At 52.0% G+C, this 24,374-nt stretch overlaps 1 pseudogene; it reads left to right on the top strand.

Annotated features, from left to right (window-relative positions):
* Nucleotides 1-1,527: 1,527 nt before the first annotated feature.
* Nucleotides 1,528-22,416, top strand: LOC138172909 (zinc finger protein 568-like; annotated as a pseudogene).
* Nucleotides 22,417-24,374: the final 1,958 nt, after the last annotated feature.

Here is a 24,374-nt window from a genome sequence, read left to right as displayed (position 1 = left end):
CCCTTTCCATCCAGTGCAAGTTTTTCCTAAGGTTCTAACATTTATCAAGGTTTGCCCTTTTCTGTAATTTAAGGCTGATGTAACCTGGACTTCTCAGAGGGGCACAGACTGAAAATGTTGTGAAGGCAGTAAGACCTGAATTCAGATCCCACCTCCACCACTCACTGGCTCTGTGACACTGGGCATAGAGTCTGCGAAATGGGGATAACAGCTACATCCACCTCATTGGGTTGTTGTGAGAATCAAAGGAAAGAAGGAACAAATGGATGAAAAAACAATTTGTTAAATGTTTACTGTGGGTCAAGTGCTGAGTTCAGTGCTAGGATTACAACAGAAAAGGAGAACCGTCCCTTGAGAGGGCTCCAGAATGTCCCGTTCTAATGGGAAGAGACCACCCACAGAGGATTCAGCTGCAAGTCACAAGCCGAGGTCCTTGGAGGTCCTTGGGTGTAGATGGTAACATTGCTTCATTTCCATTGAGAAAACCACATTGGTTGAGGACACTGAACCATTTTCTCTTGCCTCAATTTCTTCATCCACAAAATGAAGATCCCAGTAGCACCTACCTCCTGGGGGTATTATAAGATCCAATGACACAGTATTTCTAAACCCCTATGCAAACCATAAGTGTGCTCTATACACGACAGATGCTATTGCTACTACCCTGGTCATTATCTGTAGGCCAAGGCATTTATTTGGAGGGTGCCTGGGAGGTGAGTACCAGAGCACGGTTGCACCAAGATTTCTTCCCTGGACAAGGGCTTAGGGGCTTGGCTGGAAGCTGGACTGCTCCCCTGGGGTGGTGGGTGGGGATCTGCTGCTGCTTTGGGGGTCCCGAGCTTGCCTGCCCGTTAATGGCTGTTGGGCAGCGGTTGGTGTTAGGAGTGGCCAGTTTAGGTATGACCATGTGCTTGTGCCTTCCATTTCCTGCTGGGTGCAGTGGGCCCCCTGAGGAAAGGCTAGCAGGGGCCAGGCTGGACACCTTCCCTGTACCCCAAGGCAACCTCTTCCGTCTGCGCCAGCCCAAGTGGGATGCAGAGAAACCTGGGGGACCGAGAGTGCAGGCGAGGAGCGGGCGCACCGTTCCCACTGCAGGCCACAGCAGCCCCCGGACTCCGGCCCCTGCGCATCCCCTTCCAAGCCGCCTTTTGCCTCCCTCTGTGTCCCCTCCAGCTCCGCAGAGCGCTTGGCACGTAGTAGGCGCTTCCTAAATGTCTGAGTGATTTTCACTTTGGACAAGCATCTGCCTTCAGGACGACGAGGGTGACTGATGGACGGGACCATGACCAGGCTGGACGCCCAGGCTGTGGTCAGCGGGTATGCAACCAGAGGATGTGAGCGAGCCAGGACATGAGGAGGCTACAGGCAGCCGGGCCCCGTCCTTCCCTCCCGGCTGCACACACCCACGTCGGTAACTGGCGGGGCTCAGGCTACTGCGGCAGGAGGGGATGCAGGCAGAGTATCAGCAGCACTCCGGGCAAATGCCCTAGCCGGGTAGTGGCTCTGCGCCCGCAGCCCAATGGACTACAATCCCCAGAAGCCTTTGGGCCTCCGCGACGGCTCCAGGACTCCATTTCCCAGGAATCTCGAGGAGCGCGGGGAGCGCCTTGGCGGCCCGGCCTGTGCCCCGCTGCCTCTTGGGAAGGGTAGTTCCCGGCTGAGGCCGCCGCGCACGCGCATAGAGCCGCGGCCAGCGCCTCTTCGTCTAGGGAAAGCGGGTGGTTGGCTGGTGAGTGAGGCACTCAAGGACAGGGGGGTGAACGGGTGGCCCAGAGGCTTCGCGCCGTGCCCGGGACAGTTAACCCGGGGCAACGGAAAGAGGTGGTTCCGCGGGCCACAGCCGAGCAACGCCTGCGGTGACTCATGGAGGGGGCCTTGTGGAGGGGCGGGGCGGCCGGGAGGTGCCGGCGCGCGAGGGGCGGGGCGAACAGGATGTCGCGAGCGCAGGCGCGGTGTCCTGGGGAGGGGGGGGGGGGGGGGGGGGGGGGCGGGGCGGCTCCTTTCGCCACCTCAGTTACGTGGTGACGTCCCTGTGCCTGCACCCCCCTCCCCCACCCCCAGCTTGTGGCCGGGCTTCCTGTTTGCGCATGAGCCCCTCCGATCTTCCCCGGCGCCCCCCAGGCCCGCCCAGCAGGAGCCCCCTTGTCCCCCTTCTCGGTCGTGAATTAGGGGCGGGCGGGGGCGACATTGGGACCCAGGTCCTCCCGTCCTGATCAGGCTTTCCTGGATGTTGGGGGGAGGGGATGCGCCTCTTGCTCCCACCCATCCCCCAGCGCCCGTTCCTTCATTCACTCCCAGGGGCGGCCTGCCTCAGCCTCCTGGGCTGTGGATGGCCGAGGGGGCGGCGCTGTGGGGGCGGGAGAGGTCCTCTTGGGGAGCCCCTTCCCCTCGCCATAACATACGTAGTAATTTGGCTTATCTCTTGCCTGGATCCGAAGGCACTCATGACGAATGGCGTGAAATGTCTGCAGGTTCCTAGAGTTAAAACGTCGCTCGTTAACTAGTTAGCTTTGAGCCCCATTCTGGCGGACTAAAAAGGAGAAACTTCTTCCCCCCCCTTTCCTTTTCAGAGGGAAAGCCCTGGTGTGGTGGGCTCAGCAAACCTGAGTGTTAAGGGCGTAACCATGTAACAAACGGCACAGAGCCCGATTTACATATCTCAACAATGTATCAGCGAAGAGAAGGCTTGGCACCGGAGTCCCGGTAACCCTCAGGTGCCGCTGGGTCCCTCTGGGATCCTGAAACCGCACCCGGCCGGCTCCCCAGGGCCTCGCTTGCTGTGTTCTCCAGGGTGAATCAAAGTGGTCTCAATCTCTCATGGGGCCCGACGGCTAACCGTGTGGTCTCTGTCTCTCCCAAGATGCTCGTGTTGTGTCCGATGGCTTAATCCTTATGTACGCCCCAGAGAATGACGGACTATCTGGTCTCCGCCTCTTTCAGGAACAGACCCTTCCCAAGATTCTCTTCCTGTCCCTCCGAGGTTCCCTAACAGTCCAGTTCTGTGGATGGGGTGATTTCAGCTGGGATTACAAACACAGTGGTGCTTTTCCCTCTCGGGGTTTTGATACCGTATTTCTTGAGCTCCTGACAATCTGTGGATCCAAGGGACCTTCAAGGCCATGTGGTCCAGTCCCCTCATTGTACAGCTGAAGAGCTAAAATTCTGAGGCCCAGGTGGGTTTTGGCCTGCCCAAGGTCACACAGCAGCAGGATTTGAATCCAGGGTCTCTCTCTGATTCTCTTTTCCATTGAGCCCCGATTGATGAAGGATGACGATCGGCTCAGCAGGAACTCTGATCTTTAGCTAAGACCAGAATGCCTGTGATTCAGTCTGGAAAGAATTCAGCCCAGGCCAACTTGGAGTCAGAGTTGTAAAAGTTTATTGTACGATTTACGGCGGGCAAGGGTTCTTAGGGGACCTGCAAGTTTATTGTTAGGCTGTACAGCGGGCAAGAGCCCTTTAGGAGACCTGCAACCTCAAAGGGGTAGAATTAAGGTTCATATAGAATCATCCATAGTAGAACACGTGCCAATTATGCTAACTAGGTGATTAAGGGTGGGATTATCGAGGAGTTAAGGTGGGGCCAGTGCTTAAAGGGACATGTACTTTTAATGGAACTTCGAAGGCATATTGCCCATAATTCACTGGGAAAAAGTCCAAGGGGGGGGGGGTACCTGGGGGGGTGGTTTTATGCTTGAAACGTGTCACAAAGAGCTCGTGTGGTCAATGGCTGACTGAGAAGGGCCCAGTCTGCCACCCATCAGTATCATGTTTGACAAGATTGATGTCTGGGAACCAAGGCTAAGGGAGACTCAGTGTGTGGATAATAGGCTAAGGAGTTAACCCAGAGATAGGGCACTGAAGGATTCATGGAGGCAGCCAAGGAGTCAACCTAGAGAGATAGGGTACTGAAGGATTCATGGGGGCAGCTGGACATTATACAAAGGGGAGATAACAGTTGCCTGAGCTGGAATGTTTATAGATACTTTTGTGAAGGATTAGTAGGAATAGCTTGTTATTGTTCCAAGCTGAGATAAACAATTCATGAGTTGTTGCTGGGCAGAGTTCGGGAAGGGGGAAGGGGCAGAGTTAATGCTCTGGGCTGGGGGGCGGGAGGGAGTGTGATTTTACAAACTGGTTTTACAAATTGGTTTTACAGACTGATGTTACAAATTGATGTTACAAATATAGATCCCAAGCACCCCATCATGATGATGGAGTCTGTGAACTTTCTGGTCGACTTCTTGTCCTTTTGCTAACCAAAGACCATCCTCCAAATACTGAACAAATTACATCACCCCCCTCCCCCCATCTTATTCTGTTTTTCTTGCTGTCATTCTTGAGATGCTTTTCATTGAGCAGAAATGTTTATTTTGATAGATGTGAACCCACCAATCCCAATCTGACCCCAGTTCCTTCTCGTGTTTCAGGAATGCATTTTCCCTCCATGTTTAGAAAAAGGAGAACATTTCATATTCTTTCTGCTGTTTTCATCCAGGTGTAGACGTGTCTGCTGAGTTCTCAGTCTTGGGGGCATCCATAGCTCCTCAGTCTCCCTCACCCCCAGGTCCGATTTTGCCATGTCTTGTCATTTCTGCCTCTGCGTCTCTTCTCCATCACCTCTCTGCTAGCTCGACTGCCTCCCCCCGAGACACTCTCTCTAATTTCCTTCTCCCCTCTGCTAGGAGTCCTTGACCTGGCTTCCAAAACCGTTTTTCTGAGACAACAACCCCAGATGTTCCTCTGGGAATCTTCCAGTGACTTCTTGTTGCCTATTGGATAACAGAGCGCCTCCTCAAGCTGATCGTTGGTGGTTCTGGCCCCATGGTCTTAAAGGTTTGTAGCCTCCAGACCCTCTGGGTTCCGTCCAGACTGGGTCCAGCTCCTCTCCAAACTCATCATTCTCTCTCTCATTCTGCACTTGCAGGACCTAGGCCTGTATCCCTCAGTGTTCTCTTTCCTCCTCTCTGTGTCCCAGAACCCTTGTTTTCCTTCAGACCACAGCTCAAGGACTGCCTCTTCCTCTCTGTGGGTGGGGTAATCAGAAGGACCTGTGAGAGACATCTGTGCCTCCTTCAGAGAGCCAGCCCTGAGCCTTGGCTACTCCCATGGAAAAGGAGGGCATGAATTTACTGCTGATCCTCGTGGCCGTGGACATTGGACAGGGAAGGCCACTGGCCTTGGTGGACCAGGGTTTCATTGAGAAGAGCAGAATTAAAGCAGAAGCTTCACCTTGCCACTCCTCTGACTGACTCTGTGGCAAGGAAAGTTGTCATTGTGGGTATAAGCTCTTCCTGCATCTGGTCTAGACCTCAGGGGGCTGCTCATCCCTCTTTTGGACCCTGGCATCTCCTGTCATTTCCAGTGGCCCATCTTTACCAGTGATGGGGGGTGCTCTTCATGCAGGTCAGGCTTGCTGGCTTGGATTCATCTGGGTGGCTTGGGATGTGGCGTGCCAGACTGGGCAGATTGGCTCGGACTCATGTGGGCTGCTCGGGATGTGGCTTGCTGGGCTGGCTGGCTTGGATTTGTGTGAGCAGCTGAGTGCCCTCTTGGTCACTCCTTTGTCTTGGGTCTTGCCTTCTTCTCAGCAGTTTTGTTTGGTTATTTATGGCATGATAGTCTTTTTTCTTTGCAAAGAAAACAAATGAGATCAGAATTGGGACGTTTTTCCCTTCTCTCCAGTGTCAGTCATCTGCAGTGTCCCTTCTTTGTCCTCCCTTCCAAATTTGGTTTCAGACAAACAGACAAATCTTACTATTATCCTCAGCTTCCTTCATCAGTGTTCTTCATGTCCTGAGAAAGTGAAAGGGCCTTCCTTGATTCCCGGCTATCAACACGTTGGTCGCGGGACCTGGGGATGTTTAGCCTGAAGCAGAGAAGAGGAAGGGGTTTGTTGTTTGTAAGTGTTTGAAAGTGTTGTGAGAAAAGTCTGGGGTAGAGACTCTGGGGCACAAAGGTCCGACCACAAAGGTCAGTTTACTTTTGTGGCTAAGAAATATCAGTGAAAGGATCCCGGACTCCTCAGTCACCAGGGATGCATCTGACGGAGCCACTCTTCATGCAGGTGAGAAGGCAGCAGGTCAGTGCCCAGTGACACAGGTGGAACCGTGACCGTGATTGTTCTGAGTCACACTGGAGGGCGGGGGAGGGCTCTGCTTGGCCCTATTCTCAGGGTTGGTGACGCCCTCTGGAAGCTCGTGTGATAGTCACATGATATCCCCCGATTGACTCGCCGTCCCCAGGACCGGCTTGTGGGCAGACATCCTGTGACCAGGTTGTCTCCCATGCCCAGCCATTCACAAACAAGAGCTCATTTGGTTGGATTGTAGTTCACAGGAATAGGGAAGTCAGACTTTCTGGAGCTTACTAATAGGGTATACACAGTCTAGTCTAAATTTGATTCACAGATGTTGATTCGAATTAGATACATTGATTAGACACAATTCCCAACCAATAATCACCAGTTCTAATCGAAATTTCACAAAGGAGTGTTCTGAAATTTTGTAACATGCCTTCCTCCTGAATCAGGTAAGAAATCATTGTCCTGGGGTGAACCGGCATGTGGCTGTGTTTCAGGAGACTGTGACATTCAGGGATGTGGCCTTCACTTGTCAAAAGACTGTATTCAGGGGTGTGATGTCTGAGATCTGTGAACACCTCATTTTCCTAGGTGAGGATGGCTGTGCTCTGCCCCTAGCTCAATCAGTCAGTCAGTCAGCATTTATTGAGAACCTCCTATGTGCCAGGCCCTGTGTCAAGCTCTGGGAACAAAGAGAGGCACATGACGGGCCCTGTCTACCAGGAGCTTATAGTCCAGTGGGGAACACAACATGCAAGCTAGTGCAGGATGCATAGGGAGTAACAAACAGGGAAAGCTTTCTGTGGTAGACAGGGTTTTAGGTGGGGCTTAAAGGCAGCCATTGAGGCGGGTAGTTGGAGCTCCCAGAGGAGGGAATGTGCGCCAGGCTGGGGAAGCCAAAGAGAGTGTCTGGGCCAGGAGATGGAGCGTCTTGTTTGAAGAAGCCAGTGTCACTGGATCCAAGAGTGTGTGTCCTAAAAAGGCTGGGAAGGTCGGAGGGGCTGGGTTAGGAGGAGCTCTGAATGCCAAAGTACATTTTGTACTTGATGTTGGAGGCAACAGTGAGACCCTGGAGTTTACTGAGTCAGGGGGGAGGGGGTGACATGATCAGACCTGCATGTTAGGAAAATCACTTTAGTAGCTGAATGGGGGTTAGAGGGGGGAGAGACCTGGAACAGGCAGGTCTTGCGGTGGTGCAGGTGTGAGGTGGTGAGGGTCTGTGCCAGCATGGTGGCTGTGTCAGAGGACAGAAGGAGGTGTATTGGAGAGAGCTTGCAAAGGGGAAGGTGACAAGCCTTGGCACCAGATTGGATCTGGAGGAGTAAGAGAGAGTGAGGATTCTAGGAGGCGTCCTAGGTTGGGAACCTTAGGGAACCAGAGGATGGTGGTACCATCAACAGTATTAGAGGGTAGGAGGTGAGGTGGGGAAAGATAAAGAGTTCTGTTTTGGACATGTTGCATTTGAGACGTCTCCTGGGCTTGCAGCTTGAGATGCCTGATGGAAACTGAAGCTGGAGCTGGAGACGACCTCATCCCCTCAGGGGATCTCTGCATTCTTCCTTCCCGAAGGCTTTGGGGTATCTGAAAGGGTTAGGTGAGATCTTAGAGCAGGCATCGGCCAGAGTACCCAGACTGGCCAGGGTGTAGGGCTCCGCTGGAGTGCCTGGATTGGCCAGAGTGCCCGCATCGGCCAGAGTGCCCAGATTGGCCAGGGTACATGTAGGGCTCGGCCGGAGCGCCCAGATCAGCCAGAGCACCCAAATCGGCCGGGGTGTAGAGCTCGGCCGGAGCTCCCCGATTGGCTGAAGGGCAGGGCCCATGAGGCACTTTCCTGTTTAATACTAGGACCTGTCTTCAGACCTTACCTCCAATTCATCCTTTATATATCCAGCTAGTGGGTGCGTCTCATACTTCATTAGATTGTGAACCACGCAAGGGCAAGGACTGTTTTTGCCTGCCTTTGTATCCCTGGAGGCCTGGCACACATTAAGTGATTGATTGTTGCTTGAATTTGTTCTCCTTGCTGCTCAGTGTCCTCAGGTGAGTCTGTCTCCAGTCCCTTCTCTCCTTCTCTGCTGGGAGCAGGATTTCCAGGTTCCAAACCAGAAATGATCTCTCAGTTAGAGAAAGGAAGTGTGCCCCACATCCCAGAGCAGGAGTTCCCATGAGGGCTAGCTGCGAGGGTCTGTGGAGAGGCAGGGCAGTGGTTGGGGGCTGCTGAGGGGCCGACTTGGCCCGACACCTCTGGCTCCTTTGACTGCAGTGAGAAGGTTGGTTCACATCCCCAGGGACAAGGCCTGAGGCCATCTCCAGCTCCAGCTTCCATCAGGCATCTCCAGCTGCAAGCCCAGGAGACATCTCCAATGCAACATGTTCGAAACAGAGCTCTTTATCTTTCCCCGCCTCCTCTCCTGCCCTCCCCAGCTAGAAGGGCCTCCTAACACTGCTTAGGGAAGAAGGGGAAGAGGGGGACCTTTCCTTCTCTGGCTGTGCCGAGCCTGCACCTGCCCCAATGTCTGGAAATTCCAATGTTTTCTCTACTTTCTTGATCATTTATAGACAATCCATGGGATGTGACCAAGCGCGCTCTGCTATGAGTGTGCCGTTTGTACAACAGCAGAGAAAGCCCATGTTAAGCCTAGTGAAGGCATCAGAACTAAACTATGAGGGGGGAGGGGCGCTCACACTAAGAGGGGGTTGCACAACATCTGTAACATTCTTCAGTCTTTGAATTCAGTGACCTTACCCAGAAAGAAAAGGTTACTCTAGTCTAGGCTTGGGGAACCTGTGGCCTCGAGGCCGCGCTCTCTGAATCCTCAAGCATGCCCCTTTGACTGAATCCCAACTTCACAGAACAAATCCCCTTCACAAACTCTAGATTTGGGTTGAGGCGAAAGGCCGCACCCGAGGACCTAGAAGGCCACATGTGGCCTGGAGACCGCAGGTTCCCCCCTCTTGCACGAGAATGCCTTTTTTGGTGCTAAAGTCATGCTGCCTTTTTTTAAAAAAGTTTTTATTTTATTAAAAATTTCCTAGTTATATGTAAAAATTTTTAATGTCCATTTAAATTTTTTTTTTTTTTGCTTTCAAGGAACTGATAAGTTAATCGAGTTTCTTTTGTTATTGTGGATTTGGCAAACACAAACCAACATGATGCATAACTGAGAATAGGTTGCATAGGAAACAGATGGTTAAATCTATAACGCCTCTGTGTGTAATGGCTAAGATGTGCGACTGGGCTGTGTCCCTGAATGGCCTAATCCCTGCTTGGTGTGTGCATGTTCTTTTTAATGCTGCTATGCCCAGTCCCCAGTCTCTCCTGAATTGGTGTCTTGTGACTGGCTTTTTTTTCAGGTTTAAGTCCATAATGGCGTTTAATGTTACTATTAGGTTGCTGACTTTTTTCTTTGCATTTGTGATTTTGGGAAATTATCACCACAAATACGGTTCATTTGAACCATGATCCCTAGAGCCTGAGGCCTTTGCGCTGTTGGAATATTAAGTTCCCCTTTGATCTGAATGCTGTGAAATCGTGAGTTTGAGCCAGCACTTAGCGACTCTGGTCATCACGGTAAAAACAAACCAACTTCCTTAAGTATTTAGCTGGGGCGTCCCGGTGGTCAGCAGAGCTTCTTGGAGGCTCCTTCAGCCTCGTTAGTTTCGTGAAAGTGACTGGAACTAGGGAAGCCCCGACGGCTGTGCAGTGACCTTGTCTGTTCCTAGTAAGTGCTGAGGCCTCACTGCAGGTCGCTGCAGCAGGAAACCTGTGCCCTGCTCGGGCTGCGGCTCCGGAGCTGGCGGGGGAGGCGACCCTCTGGGGACGCCGGGGACCCGCCGAGCTCTGAAATCGGGTATGACTGCTCTGACTTATTGTGGAGCTAACACCACAACCTCGCTGGGGGCGACTCTAGGGCCCTGGGAAGGCATCGGCAGGGCTCTCTGGACTCAGTTTCCCCACCGTGCTATTTCAAGTCCAGCCTCAGACACTAGCCCAGCCGTGTGACCCTGGGCAAGTCACTGAACCCTACCGGCCTCAGTCTCCTCCTCTGTCAAGCTAGCCGGAGGAGGAAATGGCAGAGCGCTCCCGACGGAGTCAGGGGCCCCGGGGGGGGGGGGGGGCACTGCATGCCTCAGTTTCCCCATCTGCCTGCCTGCCAGGACCGAGGCGAGGCTCACCAGAGGCCCCTGGCACCAGGAACTAGTATTGGTATCATCACTGGCATTAGCAGAGGCGGAACAATCGCCTCCCCCCAGGACCACCCACGGGGAAGAGAAAGGGGCGGGGGCATCTCCTCGCTCTCCACCCCGCCCTCGCCCCCTCGCCCCCAATCACCGGCGGGACGCAGGGAGCTTTGTTCCGAGATGTGGGGACCCTGCAGGGGTCCTTGAAGGCCGGGAAAGAGTCCCGTGGTCACTTCCTGGTCGGGAGCCAGGCCGCTCTGCACCCCAGCAGACAGTGAGCCTTCTTTTCTTTCTCTGTTAAACGGCTGATAAGGAGAGGCCCAGGGAGCCAGCCCTGGACTACACTACCCAGAAGACACTCAGGCGTACGGATTCCATTTCCCATAAGCCCCACGTGTGCCCCGCTGTCTTCTGGGAAAGGTAGTTCTGGATGTAGTACGCGGCTCGCGCAAGCGCAGAAACCCAGCAGGCCGGACCCCTTCGGTCCTCCGGGCGCTGGCAGGTGGCTCGTCGGGTGAGTAATAGGCATAGAGACAGGCAGGGGGAGGTCATGGGCTCCATCCTTCCCGAGGCTCTGGACGACGCTTCCAGTGTCAGGGAACACACCAGTCTCCTGCCGCAGCCCCAGCGACCTGCTTGGGTGCACGGACCGGGCCGCCGTTGTTCTGAGAACGGCGGAGGCCCCGATGCATCCTGGGAAGGGTAGTTCAGAGTCGGGTACTGCGCAAGCGCACTTCCTCCCGTAGTTCGCCTTTAGGGCTTTGTTCTAGATGGCCCGGGGTGGGGGGTGGGGGTGGGTGAGGGCGCGGCCCTGTGCATCTTGGGAAGAGTAGTTCTTGGTCCGCACTGCGCAGACGCACTTCCTCGCTGCGCCCTTTGGAACTGTTGTTTTGGAGAGTGGAGGGATTGCCCGGTGCATCCTGGGAAGGTTGTTAAGGGCGGGGCGCGGCTTTGGGAAGGGGCGGGGTTGACGTTTTCCTTCTTCTTGCTGCAGTCTCCCGCCGCCAAGCCTTTGCCTGGGGTGTCCTCCCTGTTCGCCCCAGCCAGACCATAGCTTTTATCCCTGCGGGGCTTTAAAGGTTTGCGAGGTCCTGACGGTGATCGGCCTCCCCCACACCCCCGTGTCCTGGGCCGGGACAGCGGCTGTTCTGGGCCTCGCGCCCCTGAGCCCCAAAGCCCAGCACCAGGACTCGCTCGCAGGCGAGAGCCTGCCTGGCCCGGTGACCTGAGGGGCCCCGCCTTTTGGGGGGTGGCAAAAAAGGGGGGAGTGGTCAGTGCTGCCATGCCCACTACGCTGGCCCCGCCCGTCCTGCCTCTCTGCCCTGCCCACTACGCTGGCCCCGCCCGGCCCGCCTCTCTGGCCCCGCCCACTACGCTGGCCCTGCCCACCCCGCCTATTCCCCATGCCCTCCAGGGATGCTGACTTCAGCCTGGGACCGTCCCATTGTGTCTGGCCTGGAGGGCGCCCCACTGCCTTGGCCTGCCCGGCCCCTCCCCCTCCTGGCTGCCCGGCGCTCCCCCGACAGACCCGAAGGGCCTACAGTAGGAGCTCAATGAAGGCTGCTGGCACCTGAGGGGATTTCCTGCCCTCCAGCTTCCACCCAGCCCAGCTTGACCGCTTTGTAACCTGGCCCAGGGGCTCCAGGGGCCATCTGCTCTCTGCTCTGACTGGGCCGATTCCCCTTTCCTTCTGACCGATCCACCCGGTGCCCCCACCGATCCCCTCAGGCCTGGCTCCAGGCCCTTCCCTTCACCAGCCTCAAGGGCGTCCAGGGCCCGAGGCCTGGTGCCCGTCTCAGGGAGTGCCCAGCAGGAAGCCCAGGCGCCCCCGCCGGCCACGTTCTCACCCCCTGCCCTTCCCGGCCTCCTCCTGCCCTGGGCCCTGGAGCCAGGAGCTGGCCTTGAGGCTCCCCGAGGGCTCACGCTGCCTCCCTCTGTTTCTCCCCAGAGCTTCAGACTGCGCTGCGGCGGGCGCTGCTGGGGCCGGGCCCCCATGGCGGGTGTGGTGCCCACGGAGGAGAGAGGTGAGAATCGTGGTCGGGAGCCAGGCCTGGGCTCCCTGCCCGCTGAGGCTGCGCCCCTTTCCAGGGTGATTTTCCCCCAGCGGGGCAGGCCCTGGTCCTCCCAGTGGGGGTAGGGGTGGAAGGAATAGCATTGATTAAGGACCAGCAGTGTGCCCAGCACCGGGAGCCTCCTTTTACAGCCGAGGAGACTTGAGGCGAGCAGAGGGTAGGTGACTTGTCGAGGATCACCAGGTCTTCTAGTGAGTGTGGGGCAGAATTTGCACTCGGTGGGCAGCAGTCTCAGTGGATGGCGAGCAGGGCCTGGAGTCAGGAGGGTCTGAGTTCAGATGTGGCCTCGGACACTTACTAGATGTATGACCCTGGGCAAGTCACCTACCTCTGTTCCCCTTAATCTGCTGGAGAAAGCAGTGGCAGACCCTCTAGTGTCCCTGCTAAGAAAGTTAGACCCACTGATCAGTGAGTGACCACTTCCTGCCTGGGCCTCCCTGAGGTGGGGAATGGGAGATGGGAGGGAGAGCTTTGGGAGGAGGGAAGCTTTCAGAACATGGGGGGCGGGGCACTGAGGGCTCTCCAGCAGCGTAGGGGACAAGAGCTGGACTGGGCCCCAGGGAACCGCCACTCGGGAGGCCCCTTTCTCTTGGTTCTGAGGTGTTGGAAGGGAGTGGGGGGGGAGGGGTCTGCCTGAGAATCAGCAATGAGGCAGGAGCTGGGGCAGGAGGAAGGCTCTGCGAGAAGTGGCCGGGGCTTGTGTGGCTGGGGGCTCCTGGCCTCCCTCCTGATTCCTTTCTCTCCCTCCAGCGTGGCCTTCACCAGCCTCCACCCCGTGCCAGGAGAGGCGCCAGCAGGAGGACGGAATGCCTTCTGACTTGTCCACGGCCCGCTTGCTGGTGAGTTTGCTTCCCTTCTTTCCCCTGAGCCGCTGTCTCCTTCCTCAGTCTCCTCTGGCTTCTCTGCTCACTCAGACACTCCCCAGGGCAGGTGGGAGCCTCGTGGTGACTGGGATCCAGGGTCCTCTTTTCCTGTCCTCACTGCCAGAGTACAGCTGTGAGGGAGAGGAGCCTCAGACCCAGACCTGCCCTTGGTCAGTCTTCCTGGGGAGGGGAGATGCCCAGGACAGCTCTCAGCCTGTGAAGCAGCCGGCTTGAGAAGCTGCCTGGAAGAGGCAGGTTCCACTGGGCAAAGTGTGGTGTGGGCAGCAGGAGAGGGGAAGAGGGCATTGTGGCACAAACGGGCAGAAAGGACCACTGAGGCTGAAGCCAAGGCTCTGCGTCCAGTGTGGGGCCTTCTCTACCTTTCTTTAGGGGCAGCATGATGAGGGTCCGAGCTTCTGGGAACAGAGGACACTGGTCCTGCTTGATGTTGTACTCTCTTATTAATGACTGATTGAATTCGGGATCTACCCAGTTCCTTTTCTTTCTTTTCTTTTTTCAATTAAAAATTTTTTTATTTATTTACTTTTGGTTTACAACATTCAGTTCCACAATCCCTTGAGTCTCAAATTTTCTCCTCCCCCCCACCGCAGCATGCTATCAAATGTAGGATGTACAGATATCTTCATATTAAACATTAGTCAGATTGTAAAGAAGGGTGATAACTAATGCAGTGAACAATGGGAGAGAGCAGTCACCTGGCTTCGCTCTGCAGTCAGACTGTACTCCCTTCTCTGGATGTAGACGCCTCCTCCGTCATGAGCCTCTGTGGGTTCACTTAGAACCCTGCATGGCTGACGGAGTCCAGTCTATCAGAGCTGGTTGTCACACATCGGTTGTGTCTGTGATCGTGTACAGATTTCTCCTGGTTCTGCTCTCACTCCGCGTCAGCTTCTGTCAGTCTCTCCAGGTGATTGTGAAGTGTGTCACTTCTTATTGCACAATTACCATGACATTCACGAACCACGATTTGGTCGGCCACTCCCCAGTTGGTGGCATCGCCTTGATTTCCAATTCTTTGCCACCAGAAAAAGAGCTGCTGTATATGGGTCCTTTTTCCACTTCTTTGATCTCTTTGGGATATAACCCTAGAAGTAGTGTTGCTAAGTCAAAAGGTGTGCACTTTGGAGGCATAGTTCCAGATGGCTCTCCAGAAAGGCTGGGTCAGTTCACCACTCACCAGCAGTGCATTAGAGTTCCAGTTTGCCCACATCCTCTCCAGCCTTTGTCATTTCCCTGTTTTGTCATCTTAGCCAGTCTGACCGGTGAGATGTGGTACCTCAGAGTTATTTTGATTTGCTTTTCTCTATTCAGTAGTGATTTAGAGCATTTCTTCATGTGCTTATAGATATCTTTAATTTCTTCCTCTGAAAACTGCCTGTTCATATCCTTTGACCATTTATCGGTTGGGGAATGACTTGTATTCTTAAAGACACACTTGGTTCTTTCTTTCTGATCTCCCTCGTCTCATCCCCTCTCGCCTTCCTGCTCTGGGCTCCCTGCTCCCTTCCCTCCCCTTGGCCGTCAGCCCCAACTCGGCTGCTATGGGCACAGATCTGACTGACTCACTTTCCGGAGCGTGCTGGCTGTGTGCCAGGCCTGGGATGCCCTCCCTCCACCTTCCTTTCTCTGCCCCTCTCAGCCCCTAGTCCCCTCCTCCAGGAAGCCTTTCCTGATCTCCTTCCCTCCTGGGGATCCTCCCTTTCTCCTTGCCTCTGCTTTTCACGGTGCCCTCTCAGCAAGGCACTCGGACTGCCTGCCCAGCGTCTGGCACCTCAGAGGGGGCTCAGGAGCTGCCCTCCCAGAACGTGGCCATCACTGCTTCAGGCTGACTGCTGTCACAGACCTCAGGAAGTCTTTATGCTTTTCTCTAACCGAGGTCTGTGGTTTCTCCCTGCTGCTGTTGCTGCAGAGGAGCAAATGTCCCAGCAGGGGATCTGCTCTGGCTCATCCCAGCCCGCAGGGCCCTGTGTGGGGCTGGGGCACTGGGAGGTGGCCGGGGCAGGGGTGGTGAGACAGTGTGTGGATGTGTGTGTGTGTGTGTGTGGGTGGGAGAGGCTAGGGAGAGGCGGGAGGATGTGTGTGGGGGGGTGCTAAAGGAACCTGGCTCAGCCAGACCTTGTCACAGTCTTGGCTTCAGTGCTCCCTCCCCTGCTCTGTGACCCTTAAGGGCCTTACCTAGCCACTCTGCCCCCTCCCCTCATCAAGGTGACCATGCCAGGCTTTGGGTCAAAGCAGCATTGGCTCTTCCAAGGCCAGAAAATAAATCCCCATTGTAGTGAGGCTGCGCGGGTCAGCCTGTGGCTTCTCCAATGACAAGAGGTGTGTGCATATGCTCAAGGACACATTACAGAAGCTGGGCCAGGCCAGGCTGTGCCAGCCACAGCAGGGGTGGGGAGACGCAGCTCCCTGGAGGTTCTGCCCCTTTCGCCGTCCCCCATGATGCAGGGAAGGGCCCATCCTTGGGTGACCCAGAGCGGTCCATGTTTCAGCAGTCGGTGACGTTCAAGGATGTGGCTGTGGCCTTCACCCAGGACGAGTGGACCCAGCTGGACGCTGCACAGAGGGCCCTCTACCAGGATGTGATGCTGGAGAATTATGAGCACCTCGTCTTCTTGGGTAAGGACGGCTTTGTCCTGCTGGCAATCAGTCATTGACAGCCAGCCATGAAGCATCTACTGTGTGTGTGCCAGGCCCTACTAAGTGCTGAGCATAAAAGGAAGGCAGAACCAGTCCCTGCCCTCAAGAGGCTTCCACCAGGGAGGTGAGAAGAGAGCCCACCCTGTGGGAGGGGCTGGCCAGGACTTTGAGGTGGGGAGCAGTGATGGGGTGGAACTTGCCCTTTAGGTTCTTCAGGGAAGGCTGGGAGTGACCTAAGCTGCCTAACAATTATCGACCTATAAAGTGGGGAAGGCGGCCTGTCTCCTCCAGTGCCCCTTTTAGCTCTGCATCAGCAGTCATGTGAATGGGGAGACCTGAGGCAGGGACACCCTCGAGGAGGAGAGAGCCCGGGGGGGGGGGGGGATTGGGGGGGTCACGCGGGGAATTGGGCAGCTCAGTGGGTGAGGGGGGTGGCACCAAGGGGCATCTTCACTTCTCCTCTGCTCATTTGGAGTGTGGAGTCTGGAGAATTCACTGCAGTGATGGACGCTTGGCACAGGAACATCTTCCTCTATCCCTTCGGACCTCCCTGGGTGAAGAGTCCTTGCATGATCAGAGTTCAGCACCCCTGTTTCCCCCACTGCCATGCATACCTAGTCTGCCAGACTGCACCTCTTGCTTCCTGGGATCCCTGGAGGGCCCTTTGGACCACCCTCAGCAGTTTCCTGGTCAAAGACCCTCACCTAGAGCGCTGTAGGTGCTGGCTGATGGTCCTAGCTGTGCCTGCCATGGGAAGCCGACTGCTGAATCCAGTTCTGTCCTCTCTCTCAGGCGCAGGCTTTCCAGCTTCCAAACCAGAAGTGATTTCCCAGTTGGAGAGAGGAGAAGTGCCCTGGATGCCAGAGAAGAAATTCCCAAGAGACCCTGGGGCGGGTGAGTGTGTGAGAGGCAGGCAGCACCTTGGAGAGGTTGGGCACAAGCTGACCACCTTGGTGGGTGACCATGGGCAAGGGACAGCTTCTCTGAGCCTGCCTCAGTGTCCCTGTCTGTCAAACAGGGCTAATGATGTTTAGAGGTCTGCTGGCATGGCCCTGACGCTATGGACGTCAGGTGTGCCATGGTTAGGATTGTTTTTATCCTCAGCTGGGGAAGACCCTCCTTTTGACTGCTCCGCTCAGCTTGGGTGCCCCTTGAGGGCAGGGACTGTTGTTTGCCTTGCTTGGCATAGTGCCAGGCAACAGATTGACTGGACCCTGTTCATGGCCACTTCCTCCCTAATCAGCTGTTCCTTCTCTGTCCACACTGGGCCCTCTAACTGTGGGTGTCCCCGGATCAGGAGGGGAGAGTCTCTCTGAACTCCGCCTTGGTCTCTTAAGGTTGGCAGAGTGCTCTGCACAGATTATTTAGTGCTCATAAGAGTTCTGTGAGGCCAGTTAGTGTTATCTCCATTTTATACGTGGGTCATGGAGGCAGAGAGAGGTTAAGGGAATGTCCAGGGTCACATAGCTCTCTGTAAGTGTCTGAGTCTGGATTCAAACTCAGGCCTTCCAGGCTCCGGGTCTAACACAATGCATTGCATCACCTTGCTGCCCCTTACTGTCTCTCTCTGTATTTCATATGTGCAGACCTCAAAGATTTCTACCCACTATTAAAAATAACTTCCCATGTCTGTAGATGCCCATGTTGAACGCACATGGCCAAGGTCATGGTGATATCAATAAAAATGACCATAGTCAGTCACACTTGCAAAGGGATTTCATCAGAGAACCCTGAGGTTGCGGAGGCGCTATCCCCACTGTATTGTGAGGAGACTGAGACAGAGCGTTTGTGAAGTGTCTCGAGTCACAGAATGGAGCCTGAAGACTCCGAGCTCAGCACTCTTCCATGACATCACCTGTCCTTTCCTAAGATAAGATTCCCTTTCGGAGCGACATCAGTGACTCTTGATGGAATGATTATTTCGCCTCATGTCTGTGATTCGCCATCCTGTCCAGAAAGATGTCAAGAGCGGCGTGGTATGGTGGATAGGGGACTGGTCATGGAGTCAGGAAAACCCAGGTTCCAGTCCTACCTCAGACACTTACTGGTGTGACCCTGGGCTAGTCACTTAATAAGGATTCCTTATCTGTAAAGTAGGAAGAATAAAAGCCCTTCTCAGGTTGTTGAGAGGATCAAATGAAATAACGTTGGTGTGCCATAGAAGTGGGAGCTATTCTTGTTATTATTACTACTGGGTAGGTAACTTAAGAAGGGTACTTAGGCTTTTAGCCTCACTTTCCTCATCTCTAAAATGGGGACTTGGAAGCATTGGCTGCAGAGGTTCTTTCCAGCTCCAGGTCCATATGATACTGTGATCTCATGTTCTGGCTGGTGCCCACTTGTCTCTGTCTGAGTCTACAACATCCCCTCCTCAATCAGCCCAGAAACTTTCTCAGAGAATTGACTTTGGTTTTTCACAGCTCTTAGTCATCAGCTTTTCTTGAGGGACTCACCACCCATCAGTTTACTGATCATTTCCTGAATTTTGACACACATAGTCTAGCTCTGGAAGATACCAAACCAACTGTCTCATTTTATAGGTGCCAAAGCTAAGGCACACAGAGAGGTTAAATAACTTGCCCAACATGCTGTAGGTGGTAGGGGGCAAAGACCAAGCCCTGTGACCCAGGTCCAGTGCTCAGGATTATACCAGGCTGCTCCCCCCCCCCAACTCCTGGCATTTTCCCAACAGTCACCAGTAAGGATTCCCTGATGGCATCCTTTACAGTCTTCATCACCTGAAATGTGATTCATCTGGTCTTGGGTAGGGTGTGCAGTATCAGGAACACATTGTGCAATCTCAGAAGCGTATTTTAAATGCCTTTAGCTTCTTGATCATCACTGTTCTCAGTGCAGGAGACAGAATGTAGGATTGTTAGGAAGATTACTTTTAGCACAAAGAACAGTCAACATCAACCCTTTCTTGTTCTTTGCAGATTTCCTTGGTCAGGAGAATAGGTGTGAAATCATGGATTCAGCTCCAACGCAGGGAATTTGGATGGAGGTATCACCCACAGAAGGACTTGAAAGAAATGACCCCTGGGATTCTAAGATGGGGCAAGTTTGGCAATATAATGTCAAGTCAGAGAGGCCACAGCGCATCCGAGAGAAACGACTGGGACAATTAGCAGCTGCGTCCAGAGGCTTTTGTCAGTTGAAGGCTGATGGAAGGAAAACATTTAGAGGAAGTTTCAGTCAGGGTTCAGTCCTTGATCCACAACAGATAGTCCCTGCAGCAAAACATCTCCATAAACATGATACCCTTGGAAAGAGCTTCAGGCAGTTTTCAGACATGATTAGACATACTAGAATATCCTTTGAGAAGAAGATTTGTAAGTACAATAAATATAGAAAGCCCTTCACTTACCACTCAGACTTCATTCATGTTAATGCAGGAAATACTGAAGGCGAGTCATATGAATGTCATGAGTGTGGGAAAGTCTTCAGCCAGAGAAGATATCTTGTTGTACATCAGAAAATTCACACTGGGCAGAAGCCCTACGCATGTCATGAATGTGGGAAAGCCTTCAGCCAGAGGGGTCACCTTAATGTACATAGAACCGTTCATACTGGACAAAAGCCCTATATTTGTACTGAATGTGGGAGAGCCTTCAGCCAGAGGGGACATCTTAATGAGCATAGAACTATTCATACTGGAGAGAGACCTTTTGAATGTAATGAGTGTGGGAAAGCCTTTAGTCGTAGAGGAAGACTTACTGAACATCAGAGAATTCATGCTGGAGAGAAACCTTTTGAATGTAACGCATGTGGGAAATCTTTCACTCGAAAGGGAAGTCTCACGGACCATCAGAAAATTCATGCTGGGGAGAAGCCGTTTGAATGCAATGAATGTGGGAAATTCTTTAGCCACAAGAAATCCCTTTTTTATCATCAGAGAATTCATACTGGTGAGAAACCCTTTGAATGTAATGTATGTGGTAAATGCTTCAGCAGGAGGGCAAGCCTCACTGAACATCAGAGAATTCATGTTGGTGAAAAACCCTTTGAATGTAATGAATGTGGGAAAGCCTTTAGCAACAACTCCAGACTTACTTTACATCAAAGAATGCACACAGGAGACCAGCCGTTTGTGTGTAATGAATGTGGGAAATCCTTTAGCAGAAGGGAAAGCCTTAATGCACACCAAAGAATTCACACTGGAGAGAAACCATTTGAATGCAATGAATGTGGGAAAAGCTTCAGCTGGAGGGGAAGCCTTACTGAACATCAGAGAATTCATGTTGGAGAGAAACCATTTGAATGTAGTGAATGTGGGAAGAACTTCAGCCATAGAACAACCCTTGTTTATCATCAGAGAATTCACACTGGTGAGAAACCGTTTATTTGTAGTGAGTGTGGGAAAGCCTTTAGCCGGAGGGTACACCTCACTGTACATCAGAAAATTCATACTGGTGAGAAACCCTTTATGTGCATTGAATGTGGGAAAGTATTCCGCCGGAGAGGACACCTTAATGGACATAAAAGAATTCATACTGGAGAGAAACCTTTCAAATGTAAAGAATGTGGGAAATCTTTCAGCCAGAGGGGAAATCTCACTAAACATCAGCAAATTCATACAGATGAGCAACTCTTTGAATTCAGTGGATGTGAGAAGGCCTTCAGTCACAACTCAGACATTCTCCAACAGAGAATAAATCCTGGAGAAAAGCCCTTTCAACGTCATGATTCAAGACAAGTCTTCATTCACAGGGGACCCTTCGGTAGGCCAGAAGGAATTCATATGAGAGAGAAACCTTTTGAATCTAAAGATTCAGAGTTGCTTTGCCCCACAAATTCATTATTCCACAGCCAGTTTGGGGACTAATCTCTCTGAATTTAGATAAGTAGTTTCTAGGATGACTATTGCTGGGCCTGTATTCCCAACTCTTTCTAGCTTAGTGAGAGCCCATGGTCATCTCCATGCCTTGATCAGAGTAAGACTTCGGTGAAATCCAGACAGTTCATACAGAGGGAAAAAAATCTTTCCAGATGTAATGAGTATAAGAACAGCTTTGATGTCTAATTCATCTACCACCAGAAGTTTTGTTCTGTTATTAACAAATGCTGCTTAGAAATAATGTGGTAAAAGCCTCACAAAGAGTTGTCACATGTCAGGTATCGGAGATTGCAAGTGGCAGAATTTGTCACCAACCCAGAGAATCACAGCATTTCTTATTTGTAGTCTAACCTATACCTGAAAGCAATCCTTTCTACAATATAACTTGCAGTCTTTGCTCAAAGACTTCTAGTGAACTCTTTTAGCTACTTGGGATGGCCTCTGAAAGAAGCTCATTTCACTTTTTCATGACTCTAGTTGTAAAAGTTTTCTTTATAACTTCCTTTACTTGTTTGTAATTCCTACCCATTGCTCCTAGTTCTCCCCCTTTGGATCTGGCATTTCATCCAATCCTTGAAGATAACTACCAAGTCTTCCAGTCTTCCCTCCCACCTCAACCCCCTCCCCTCATTCTTTTCTTTTTCTTAGTTTCTTCAGCTGATATGGCATGAACTTGAGACCATTTGCCATTCTGGTTGGATTCCTTTGGACATTTACCTCCCTAAAATGTTCTCAGAACAAAGTCTCATAATCTTGATTTTGTCTAACCAAGACGGATTCGAGTGGACCTATCACCTCTTTGGCTGTATCTTCTGGAAATGACGCCTGGAAGCCTTTCTTTGCCCAGGTTATATGCCGAGGACAGAGGGAGACCAAGTTTCTAATCCTGCCTGACATTTACCGATGGGATGGTCCCAGCGAGACCCAATCACTTCTGCCTCAAGCAACTGCCTTAAAACAAGCCCATGAGAGCCGGTGGTTTCAAAGAGGAAGAACTAGTCCAGACCTTGGGGGGGAGGGGGGTGGAATGGGGCTTCCCAGAGTTACGGAGCAGTGCGTGAGCGATGAAACAGCAAAGGAAAGCAGGAAAGCAGCATCTCAGAGACTTTGGAGATCACAAGAAGGCAACCAGAAAGACAGGTGGTTAGGAAAGACCTCTTCCACAGGGGCCAGTAAAGTTTCCATTCATACTGAGAGCATTCATTAAACACCCGCTCTGTAGCAGGCACTATCCTAAGTGCTTGGGGATACAAAGATAGAAATGCATCAGGGACCCCCCCCCCCCAAAGATCTTACATTTTTCTGCTGTGGGGGAGGGGGGGAACACCAGGGACACACACGGATGAATGTGCACAGATGATACCGAATATTGGGGGGATTCACCAAGCGAGAGAACCAGGAAACCCCCCTTACAAGACACGCTTTTTGAGATGGGCCCATGGGGGATGGGCTGCATAATGTATGGAGGTGAGAAGTGAAGGTCTGTGGGATTGGAGCAGGATATGCTGGGTACATTTTCTTTCGATTTGCTTGACCAGCCATTGTCAGGAAGCCAGCACCATCCACAGGGACAGGAAAGCCGCAGTTTGTGAGACACTCCACCAGCAATTGGTGGGCGTGTGTGTCCCTTATAATGAAGCAGAGAGAGAAAAAGTGACTGCTTAGGACGGAGCAGTTGTTTGTATAAAAAAGAAGAAATAAAACTATACGTGTTAAAGAGAATGTATGTCACAAGGTGCCCTTGGGGAGTATGGCTAGTAGCACTAAACCAAAGGGGCTCAGACATCATTGAGACAAGATGAAGAAGGGGAACACGGGTCCTTGTGCCTTCTACAGGAAACCACTGAAGTCCTCCTGAGAAGCAGTTAAGCCTCTTGTAACAAGGCGGAAAAGGAGATACTAATAGAAACCAGCTGTTGTACACTGGTCCCAAAATTCATGCTGGGGTCATACAGAACAAAAATAGCCAATACAGAAGAAAGTGGAGTTAGTTATGTCAACTCTTAACATACCCCTCAGCTCTTAAAAACGTACTTTTAGTAGATTCAGTCAGCCAGACCAGGTAGGCTGGTGGTATATGGGGAAATTCTGTGAAAGGTGAACGGGGGCAGGGAGCGGGCATTTGCATTTGATCCTAGAGCGCCAGTAGGAAGCCACTGGAGCTCTTTGAGAAGGGGAATGCTGTCCTGGTAGCTGTGCTTTAGGAGTGACTGGTAGCTGTATGGTAGGTGAATTGGAGATGCCAGGGGCTCATGAGAGTCTGAACTTGTTGTCCAGTGAATGGATAGGAGTCAAGGCAACAGGCATTTATTCCTATGTTCTAGGTACAATGGAAGGTAACTGTCCACCTGAAAGTTTGGTTAAAGCAGGCAAACAGGCTAGGTGATATGGAAATCCATAGTGTTTATTTCTTTAAAACTAGCTGAATACATATGTATGGAGCCAGATAAAATCTGACTGCCTGAACAAAAGAATGAGAAAGCGTAGATACATTTTAGAGCCTTCATGATTCAGGCTGACTGTGTCCCTCACATTTATGGTCTCCATAAATGTTTAATTAAAATTAAAATGTTTAAATGTTTAATCATGGTATGAGAAAGGAATTTTCTTAATTGAATAGGTGGTAAATACAATACGATAAGAGAGTTGACAAAGCATTGATTGAAATTACGACCCAAGATGTCTGTGTTTTCTTTACCATTAACATGACATAACATAGTATATATCCATAAAATATTAAGATAAGATAAAAGTCTTATCCAGAATAGTGTCTCAGGGTAAGGGTCTTATCCTTAATGGCCATAATCAGAGGAAAAGTGCTCATAAGTCAGCCCCATCTGACCTTGACATAGGAAGAGGTATTCTCTGAGTTTACTAAGAGAACAAAGAAGCTATTACCGTGTTTCCCCGATCATAAGACACTGTCTTATTATTTTTTTTGGAAAGAAAAATACCAGAGGGCTTATTTTCAGGGGAGGGCTTATGTTGTCCTGCCTCAGCTCTCCTCCGAGGCACTGCTCTCAATGGCGCCAACAAGCAAATCACTGGGGAAGAACAGGATGACGCGCTCACTGCTGCAGCTCTGATTGGATGCAGCTCAGAGCGCGGCGTGTGTTTCACCGGGTGGAGGGGGCGGGCGGTGCATACAGAGGGTACCGTAATGTAGCATGTAGCGCAGAGGATCACCTTCACTACAGAAGCAATCTCAATAGGGCTTATTTTCGGGGAAACACGGGTAGGTCCAGGCTCTTCTTCTGACTAATTAGTTGAGGCTCTGGCCCTTTTGAGGTTATTAAATTGATATTAAATGATTATAAAGACAAATGGGAGGGTTGCTGCTGGCTTAGGACTGAGATAAGGCCATTGCAGTTATCCAAAGATCAGATTATGTTGGAGAGGGCAATTTCAGTAGGATGGTGAATTGGGAAGCAGGATTTCAAAACATCAAGAATTGGACAGGACAGGGAACAGATGATCTAGAAAGATGGATTTTTATATGAATTTGATCATGAAAGGGACAAAAGATATGTATAAAAAAATGAGATGGTGGGATCGAGGGAAAGGTCTTCTGTTTCTCTTAAATTTGGGGATTACCTGGATACAGGGGTGTGTTGCATTGGGCTTGAACCAACTCAGCTGATTGTGAAATTTTCCTTTTAAGCATTTCTGGGAAATCAGCA

The sequence above is a fragment of the Petaurus breviceps genome, unplaced genomic scaffold, assembly GCF_028583685.1.
Source record: "Petaurus breviceps papuanus isolate PSGF00001 unplaced genomic scaffold, PetGlider_PUasm1.0 555, whole genome shotgun sequence".
Lineage (NCBI taxonomy): Eukaryota > Metazoa > Chordata > Mammalia > Diprotodontia > Petauridae > Petaurus > Petaurus breviceps.
This window is presented reverse-complemented; position numbering and strand designations above follow the sequence as displayed.